Raw genomic sequence first — 9,665 nt, forward strand, 5'->3', positions numbered from 1 at the left:
AAACTACATAGAATATAAAAATGGTACTAAATTATGTAAGTGGACTCACTGATGTTTCTGGTTCCATGTTTTCATTCATTAAGACAGTTTAGGTTGATAGAAGCAGTGCTGGAGTTTCACTGACCAACAACATCTCAACAGTGGTATCTTTTACAATGTATTGTTGTGTACCAGATGGTGCCTGCTACCGCTTTTTCATTCAAAACACTCTTTTCTAACTGTCAAATAAACTATTTGTCACATGCTGTGCAGTTGGTTATAATCATTATGTCAGGATGAAGGAAGGATTTAATTTCTAGATGTAATCTTGCATGCAGTTGTCTGTCTTGTCAGGCTCATAGAGGTCTGGAGAAATTCAAAATTTGGTTAGAAATAGGCCAGAGACACAGCAAGCTGTCATTATAATTCAAAACAATAAAATGATGCCACAGAGAAGTTGTTTGTATCAAACAAAAAGCCAACCAGAAGTACTGTTTCCATTTTTTAATGTCTTTAAATTTTGCAGGCTTTTTGCTTTATGATTCAGAATTAAGAGATTTGGGATGTCGTGGCAATAATCTGTGTCCTCATTCATTCAGCCATGTTGTTAAGTTTAGGGTTAGTCTGGTCATGTATACTATGTATATACATAATTTCTATGGGGAAATTTGAGAGAAATTACCCTTTTTTTCAAGACAGCCACCTTCACACTGAAATGGTTACCTCTACTTTATGTCTGTTTGTCCAGACCTCGCTGTTGCTCTCCTTCATATCCATTTCATAACCAGAATTCATTGACTATGCTAAAAAACTTAAAGCGGAAGCTGTATTGATTGTCTTTCTGTTTGTTATATAAATCAGAAGATCATCTGCAAATAAACAACATTTGTCTTGACATTCTGTTATAGTGACACCTGTAAACTTTGGACCTTGTTCAAAAGTGTTTGCAATAGGTACAGTTGCTTGAGCAAGGAGGAGTGAGGGAAGAGGACAATTTATTATAAATGTAATTTATTTTTATTTAACAAATAGGGAATCCGTGATAAATCTTAAATATGTTTGTCTTGCATGTATAATTGTAAAATGCTAAAGAACGTCCTTATGTTATGTTTGTAGGCATCTATTTTTAATTAACCTTGTTTATTCATGTGTCAAACATGTAAGAAACTTTGCTAATTTATCACTTATAAATTTAGTAGAGTTTCATGCTATTATCACGGGTTATATAATCTATAATCTGAAGGAGTTCTGCTGCTCTTTGGTTTCCCATTTTAAGGTTTTTCCTCACCCAAACTGAGAGTCTCATGTGTTTAACAGACTGTAAAAACCTTTGAGGCGAGACACTGGGATATGCTATATGATAAAATTGACTTGACTTCATGTGACCCATCAAATTAAATCATTGTTTTTATAGCTTAAAAGTTTGTAAGAGCTTTGATTATGAAATCAGAAATCATTTGCAAAGCAGTATAATTCAATGAGGAAAAGGGCTAAAGTATGAGGAAGATTATCATCAATTTTGGATGTTACAACTCTATCATGAAGTGACATATCGGGGAGTTCTGCAGATGATGTTTGAAGTCAAAGAGAACTTCTATCTGTTTCTCAAATTGACTGTCATCTGGTCAATGGTTCTCATGATGAGACTATTTAGGAGTCAAACTGGCAGCATCAGCAAAACACTGACATCACTCACTTGCGAGTCATGCACAGAGAGACGGTGGAGACATAACTTTACAAAAAACTGCTCTGTTGTAACAAGCAACTCCCTCACTTCCCAGCATCGCTCATAATTTAGTGCCCGTTATTTAGATTGAGAATAACTGCCGGCGTAATTCGTTCAGTTTGGTGGCGGGCAGCGCAAATGCTTCTCATGCAAATGAGGTAAATGTGTACACCAAATTACAGCTTGTCATCCTGCATAACGCAGCGGTGAGCCGGACGATTCACAGGAGCAATCGTCCAGACAAAGAAGCATGGGCGGAATAAGACAAGAGCCGAATGAAAATCTCTACAAGGCAAAGATGATTTCTTACTCTCTGAGGCTGCTGTTTGATTGGATTAAAGTACAAATGTGTTTTGTAGGAGATAAATCAAAATGCTTCCATGGTGCTGAAAACTGGCAGAGACTTATTTGGGGAGCTGGACTCACCTCACAGAGCGAGTAACAATCAGCACACCCAAAAACTCATTCTCATACTTTATCACATACTGTTCTTGTTTTATTTTGCTGTGTATGGACGTGTACATGCAGTCTAATGCATGGCAGAGGTCATGTGTTAGAAGCTTTGCCATAAAAAAAGCCCAAGGGGTAAGGAGGGGGTGGGGGGGTTGGAGAAGAAAGCCGGCAGAGGAGGAGGTGGAGGGGGAGGGAGGCGGCAGAGGAGGCGTCTGTTTTTCCTCAGGAACAAGGCTGCAGAGCAAAGTAGACGTGGAAAAGCCGGGGAATGGGAAAATGGTGCAGAGAGTGGCTGGATCGCGCCTAACCCTCCCAAACCTTCCCCTCAGTTTTACAAGTCTCGGCTCTGCAATGTTACGTTTTGTCCTGCTGTTATCAGTCGTGTTTGGGTTGACTCCGTTAGCTCCAGCCTTGCAACAGGTTTTTCCAAAATGTAATTTCATAAGATTGACTGAGATCAAATGATGTGATGCAGGTAAATGTCGTTTGCCTGCACAATACAGGCTGTACCATGGGAGTTTTCTCACAAGCTTCTTTGTCTACTTCCGCAAACTGCAGCACTGAAAAGATCAAAAGTCGTTCTGAGAAATGTAGTGACTCACAGAATAACACGTAGCTTTAACAGCTGCGATTGCATCTTGGCCTATTTCCAGCTCCTGGGGTGTAATGGTAGAGGGCTGCAATTAAAGGTTATTGTTGATTGATCTTACAATTCTTTTTCTTGATAAATCGATTAATATAAAATATCAGGGAATAGTGAAAAACCACTCATGATAACAAATTCTACTTTTTTTCTTGATAACTGGTCTAAAACCTCAAACTATTTAGTTTCCCATCACATAAAACAAAGAAACATGATGATTTATCAATTAATAGATGAGTTATTTTGGCTCGTCAGTCATCACTGCGTTTCTTCTTCTCTGTGTAATTGTTGGAAATTAAGCCTTCCCTCTATGATTGTGAAGGTTAAATTTGATATTTTACATCTCTGTAACATTTTTCTCCAACAGTTTATTAGTTATTCCAAATATCTGACACTGTCCACATTAGACTAGAGGATGCTGACGTATATCAACCTTCAAAAAGGTAACAAAACAGTCTTCACTCATCCTGTGTCAGTTTGTTATAATAGATAAAACATCTGATATTCAGTAGGTGAATGGAGCCCTTGCAGACCATGTTTTGTAGTGAGACATGATATGACACACACACACACACACACACACACTTCTGTATTCTGATACAAAAGGTGCAGATGCTTGTCTGCCTTTTTTAAGCATTTAGATTTCTACTTTTCCTCTGAATATTCTTTCAGCCCTGTGTGCAGCTCTACTTGGGTTTGATTTACCCCACAGAAGTATTCAATAAATACTTGAAAGATTAGTGTACATATAAGTATTTGTATTTGCCTGAACTGACAGCTTACCTGATGTCATTACCTCTTGTGTTAGTCTAAGCAGGATGAAACAGACACCAAGTCTTTGTCTTCGACAGTATTTGACCCGGGTCTGACGTCAACACTGTCGTAGGGTCTGTCAGGGGAACCAGTGGGTCCACTGGCACCAGCAGGGCTTAGCCCAGATTGACCCCGAGCCTCTCATCTGCTTTTTCCCACAGGAGGACTGACCTGGGCGGCCACAAAGCACTCATGGCCAGATTTATGTCCCGGCCTCAGAATTACACCCTACAATTCTGCACTCGTCTCTGTCTTCGGTGTAATTTAAAGTAGGAATCATTATCTTCAGAGTGTTTTAACACAATTTATTATGTAACATTATCATAGTAAAACTTTCAGTTTAGGTGTTTCTTTCAACACTAAACATCCAGAGGGTAGAATCCTCCTTTACGTGTCTGGCAGCAGCAGAAGCATTTTGTTGGGAATAAACAGAAGGTGGTTGGCAGGAGCAGCGTGCGGCACCATGTGTGCTGCATACTCCAAGTATATATCCTTATGTGGATGATTTCCAGGTTCGCTTTTAATTTACGCTGAATGGTAAAGCATGTGCTAAAGGGGTAAAACTAACAGCTAAATCAACAATACACCAATGCAGTTTGTTTTTTCAAGTTGAGTTTTATAATTTCTAATTTGTAATTAACATTTTGGAATGCAAAAACAGTTTACTACAACAGTCAGCCATTGCTGCAAATTCCTGGGAGCTACACACACACACACACACACACACACACACACACACACACACACACACACACAGCAGACTGAAAAACAATAATGACTATGAAGACACAGCAGTACAAAAGTACAAATTTGAGGCACATGTATGAACTTAAAAAACATGATATCTAACTAATAATATATAAAAAGTTTAAATCAGCTAATTTTTCAGCATTATGAGTGCTTTTACTTTGAAACTTTAAAAACATTTTGATGGTGTCTTGTGCTTAAATGCAGGACTTTCACTTGTAATGGAGTATTCTCACAGTCTGGTATAATGAGTCTTCCATCCCTGCTAATGCTTCAGCTGTGTATAGTGCTTATTACATTATATGCTGCAAACTACTAAGCCCCTCTGAGATGGTGGAAACACTGTAAGTGCCTGTGGGCCATGTAACAGCAACACTCCATATCCAGAAGGATGGTGATGATTTTTATTCCATTTCCACAACCTGAAACAAAAGTAGTTGAATGTCAGTAGTGGTTTTAGCTGTGCGGACCTCACCGTCCACTCAGCATCTCGGCAGCATCATTGAGGGCTGTTTATAGGTAACATTCAAAGACAGAACAGCAGCACAGCAAGACAGAACGTAACACTGCAAAAAAGCATTTTTCTTTATTGTCTCAAAGTTACCAAAAAGGCATCATTCATTCTGTTGCACTTTGACATTTTCTTCCTTACCTAGTGGATTTCACAAACTATTTAAAGTGAAAACAACTTTTTTACTCCTCCCTTTCAGTGTTTCAAGTGGTGTTATAGTTGGCTTTCTCAGTTTGAACTAGTAACTCCGTGCTATGATAAATTCAGGGTAAAACATCTGGAAGTATCAATAACTATACAGGTTGTGTTACTTACTGAACAAATGGAGAGAAGCGAACTGAATCTCGAGTCCCGGAGCTCTCTCCATCGAGTGAATGCAGAGGTTCACTCTTGTTTTACCGCGGTTTGTATCATTCTCCCTCTTTGCCTTCTCTGCCTCTTTCATCTGAGGAGTTTCCACTGTTACTTCACTTGTTCTGCCATCTGCCATTTACACTACTGGGGATAGCTACTGATAGCTAGGGGAACACAACAGCACCTTTGTGCTATTAATCGCGCCTTCATTTTCCTGATTATTATTTAGCATTTTATGCTTTATTTGACAGTACACTATGGAGACTGACAGGAAAGATGGGAGAGAGACAGAGAGGGGATGGCATGCAGCAAAGGGACGGGCTGGATTCAAAGTCTGGTCGCTGCAGGAAGGACTTAGCCTTTATGGTATGCACTCTACCAGGTTAGCTACAGGGGCGCCCCGCTGATGGGGCCATTATTCTATAGCCATTACACTGTGCAAGTTAAAGCAAAAATGTTGACTGCTTCCACTTCAAAGGATTAAGATACTAAACAGTTTAATAAACTCTAACAAACACGCTATGGGGGCTGCGGTGTGCCACTTATTTTGGTAAGAAAATCAACTTTTCAGAAATTACAAAATGCATATGAACCTTGTGTGCTGACTCAAAGAGCACCCATATCAACACTGCATTGGCCATATTGGAGGATCTAAGCAAAATGAAAGCAGGAATTTTCTCTGAAACACTGCTTCTACTTCACTGCATTTTAAACCTTGCCTATTTTGCCGTATTTTCGTAAAGTTCTCCTCTTCACATCCGTGATATGTTACAGCTGCAAAGCTAGTAATACTTGTTTTGGCTCTCAGCTCACTGTAGAAGGAGCCTAAAGGTGTGAAAAAAAAGTCCCGTCGCTGCCGCCTCGCCCTGCGATGGCATCCCATGCTGATAGTGTAAAGGTCATTCCATCAGCCAACAACAGGATATGGTTATGATAAGCATCCAATCAGAGCTCACGTTGCTGTGATAAGCATCCAATCTGAGTCTGAGAGCTTGTCACTGCATTCCACAGGCTGATCTGACACTATCATGAGGCCTGATGCTGGCTGGGACACAGAGCTGCGAGGCTATTTTAGGGTCTTTACAGATAGGAGGGAGTTTCAACACAGCTGAAACGAACTGCTGCTGCAGAATGAGTATATGTTACTTTAACCTTCTTTGACTTTTTGGTTTAAGATGTTCAGTGTGTTAAGTTGAAAGACCTTATATTTCGCTAAGAACAGGAGATGCTACTACACAAAATGGCTTTGCATAGCATGTTAAAACTTCAGTGCACACAGATAAAGTAAGAGAGACGGATTTTTAACAACGTTCTGGCTGCAAATGACAACTTAAATGAGGTTATTGTTCCAACATTGTTGGAAATTGTCATTGTGTCCTCCACACCCAGTTAAAACCCACTGCACTATTTCAGTGCCTCTTTCTACATGCGTTCCTTTTGCATAATTGTTTTCTCGTGGGAAAACAAGTTTTAAAATTTGAATTTTGAAGATCCACTCCTATAGTCTCAAATTTTCCTCCCAGCTCACTGTTGGTGCTTTAAAAACCCAACATTCTCAGGTGCACCAAAACCTTTACTCAGTGATTTGCACTCAAGCATGTGGACACTACGAGAGTAATTAAATGCATGAGTGTGTGAACCGTGTTAAACTTTCTTAATGTTACTGCTGCATTAATTGACGTTCCAAAACTAACTGAAACAAAAACACATGAAATGACCACAACTTATGTGGTCGCGTCACACAGTGTGTTATAATTACATGCCGGCACCACAGAAACTGTTGTATAACTGTTATAAACGACGGATGTACCAGATCATGTGCCCAACATGAAGCATCCTAATGGACTTTCCATTGGCATTCTTTCTATGGTGCCAGCACATCATTTTAACACACTACGTGCCACGTAACATCTCTAGTCTCTCCAGTCACTTTTTGATGTGTTCTTGAAAGCACTGTACTTATACAAACTGTACCAGCATGCCATTTGGTGTTGTAAATGTTAATAGAATATCTAAATACACGACACAGTGTGTACTGCTCGTGGTGGTAACTCACTACAAATTAATATGCCCCATCAATCTCAAGAGCTTGCACTCAACACACATATTCCCATCAAGTGTGAAGTCCATCGGATGACCAGTTGTCAAGAAAGTCAAGGGAAAGACAGAAATACATGCAGTTACATCAGTTACATCCTTCCATCTTAGTTAGATCGGATCGTGTGTATGTTGGGATTGTGTGTATTTCAATTTCACGTAGTGGTCAAAAGTATGAGGACACCTGAACATTACAGCCATATGTGATTGTTGAACATCTCATTCCAAAACCACGGACATCAATCTTCTGCTACAGCCTCCACTCTTCTGGTTTCTGTCTTTTGACCAGATGTTGAACCTGGCTGCAGGGATTTACTTCCATTCAGCCACAAGAGCACTAGTGAGGTCCAGCACTGACGATGGGTGATCAGCTCTGGCTCGCAGTCAGTGTTCCAGTTCATCCCAAAAGTAATGGACAGGGTTGGCCAGTCAAGTTCCTCCACACCAAACTAGGAAAACCATTTCTTTGTGCACCTCTTTGTGCACTGGGGTCAAACTCTTCCCACAAAATTGGAAGAACGTTATTGTCTAAAATATCATTGTATGATGTAGTTTGAAAAATTCTCTTACTGAGATTAAAGGGCCCAAACTTAAAAAGAAAAAATGAAGGTGCGTGGAGGAGGGCCACCTACAGTAGGCCTGCCCTTGCCAATAAAGTGTGGAAACCTTGTGGATCTTTGTCGACCAAAGATTGATGCAGTACTTTGGAAACAGAGCAAGTAGATCCTCCAGATTTGCAAGATTATCTTTGTGTGTCATAAAACACCCTTACACCCATTTTTGAGCTCTTTCTCTACCTGCAGCAGGTAACATCTGTCAGTGGACGAACGCCCCTCACAGCACTGAGCGAAAACATTTTTAGCCTGGGTGGCCCCAGTGGGGAAACGAAGCCCTCACCCTGGTGTTTAACTTCGCTTCCTAACTTCACCTCTCCTACAGCTCCTTCCAGGTAAAACTAATGATCAAGTCCACATCTGTGGGCCATTCACTGTTTTAATGAGCAGGAGGGCGAGTTGGAGAAAGCCAAGTATGAATGGACAAGCGGGGACTTTAACTAGCTGCTTCTGCCATTAAGAGCCTGTGGGGCAATTATGTTACCAAACACAATGACCTCAACACCACAACAGAGTGTTACTACACACAAAGACACATTTCTGTATATATCATATTATATTTGAAGGGAAAATAAGTTGTCTGGCATTTCGGGTGACTAATTTATAAAATGAATATCTGCAAGAATGGTAATTTCCTCTTATAGTTCCCCTTAGTTTCTTTAATTTAATTCACATTATTTCAAAATTGTAAATCATATATGAAAAATAAACAAAAAAAATATTTAGAAATTAGATTTTTAACAAAATAGAATTTTCCCACCCTGTACGAAAAACTGGGTGACATGATGTTCACACTGCGTTTCAACTCCAACAACGCCATGTGTCTGTGCGTGCATCAAAACTGCTAAACTATTTTTTAACTACTACTTAACTAAGTAAATGATTTGTTATTTTTATTTCCTTCAAATTCAGTCTGACCAGATATGGTGAGATATGGTGTCTTTGCAAGCTTTGACATCTGCACTAGAATTTGAAACAAGGCTTCATGGGATTCAACAATGTTTGGTTGTTTGTAGCAGGAGTTTGTGTTGGTGGATTTGAAAACATAACAACTGTATAGTCTGAACTTGCTGCATGTCAAACAGTATTTTCCCTTCAACCGTTTCACTAAGAGCAATTAATAGAGTAAAACTTCATTTTCACCCCAAACAAACCAAAACAGCAGCTCATAGCATCTTACATGTTGGTTATTTTTTTATTTTTTTTTGCCCTTTGCCATACCCTTGCAGGTTAGTTTTGATTGTGCCTCTTGGTTACTTTACAGTCCAGTGTTGATAAAATAATGAAACCAGTCAACGCTGGTTTCAGCATTATAAAACACAGGTCAACAGGAGCATCGCTATGTTGTATTACACGAGCTGCAATTAAAAATGGGCAATGCTGAACAAGCCGTTCACAACAATGTGCACATGCAACACATATTGTTCACATACATACTGTAAATCAGCAAAAAAGTTAAAGGAAAGAAGTTCACTGATTAAAATGGAGAAAGAAATATAGTAAAGTATAAAAGAACACAAACATCAGTAATATTTGGAATGACAGATGAAAGGGGAAAGAGTTTCCTTAAGAGGAAACTGTTAATTTATAAGAATTAACACGGTCAACAAACCTGCAGATCAAAACTTCATCAAAACCACATCAAACTCACGGTTTCAGACTTTTGAGAGGCTGTTTTTCTCTTTCACTCCGTGAAATATTTGGTGTTGCAGCCTCTTTGGCGTTAAA

Source organism: Pempheris klunzingeri, chromosome 14 (assembly GCF_042242105.1).
Source record: "Pempheris klunzingeri isolate RE-2024b chromosome 14, fPemKlu1.hap1, whole genome shotgun sequence".
Classification (NCBI taxonomy): domain Eukaryota; kingdom Metazoa; phylum Chordata; class Actinopteri; order Acropomatiformes; family Pempheridae; genus Pempheris; species Pempheris klunzingeri.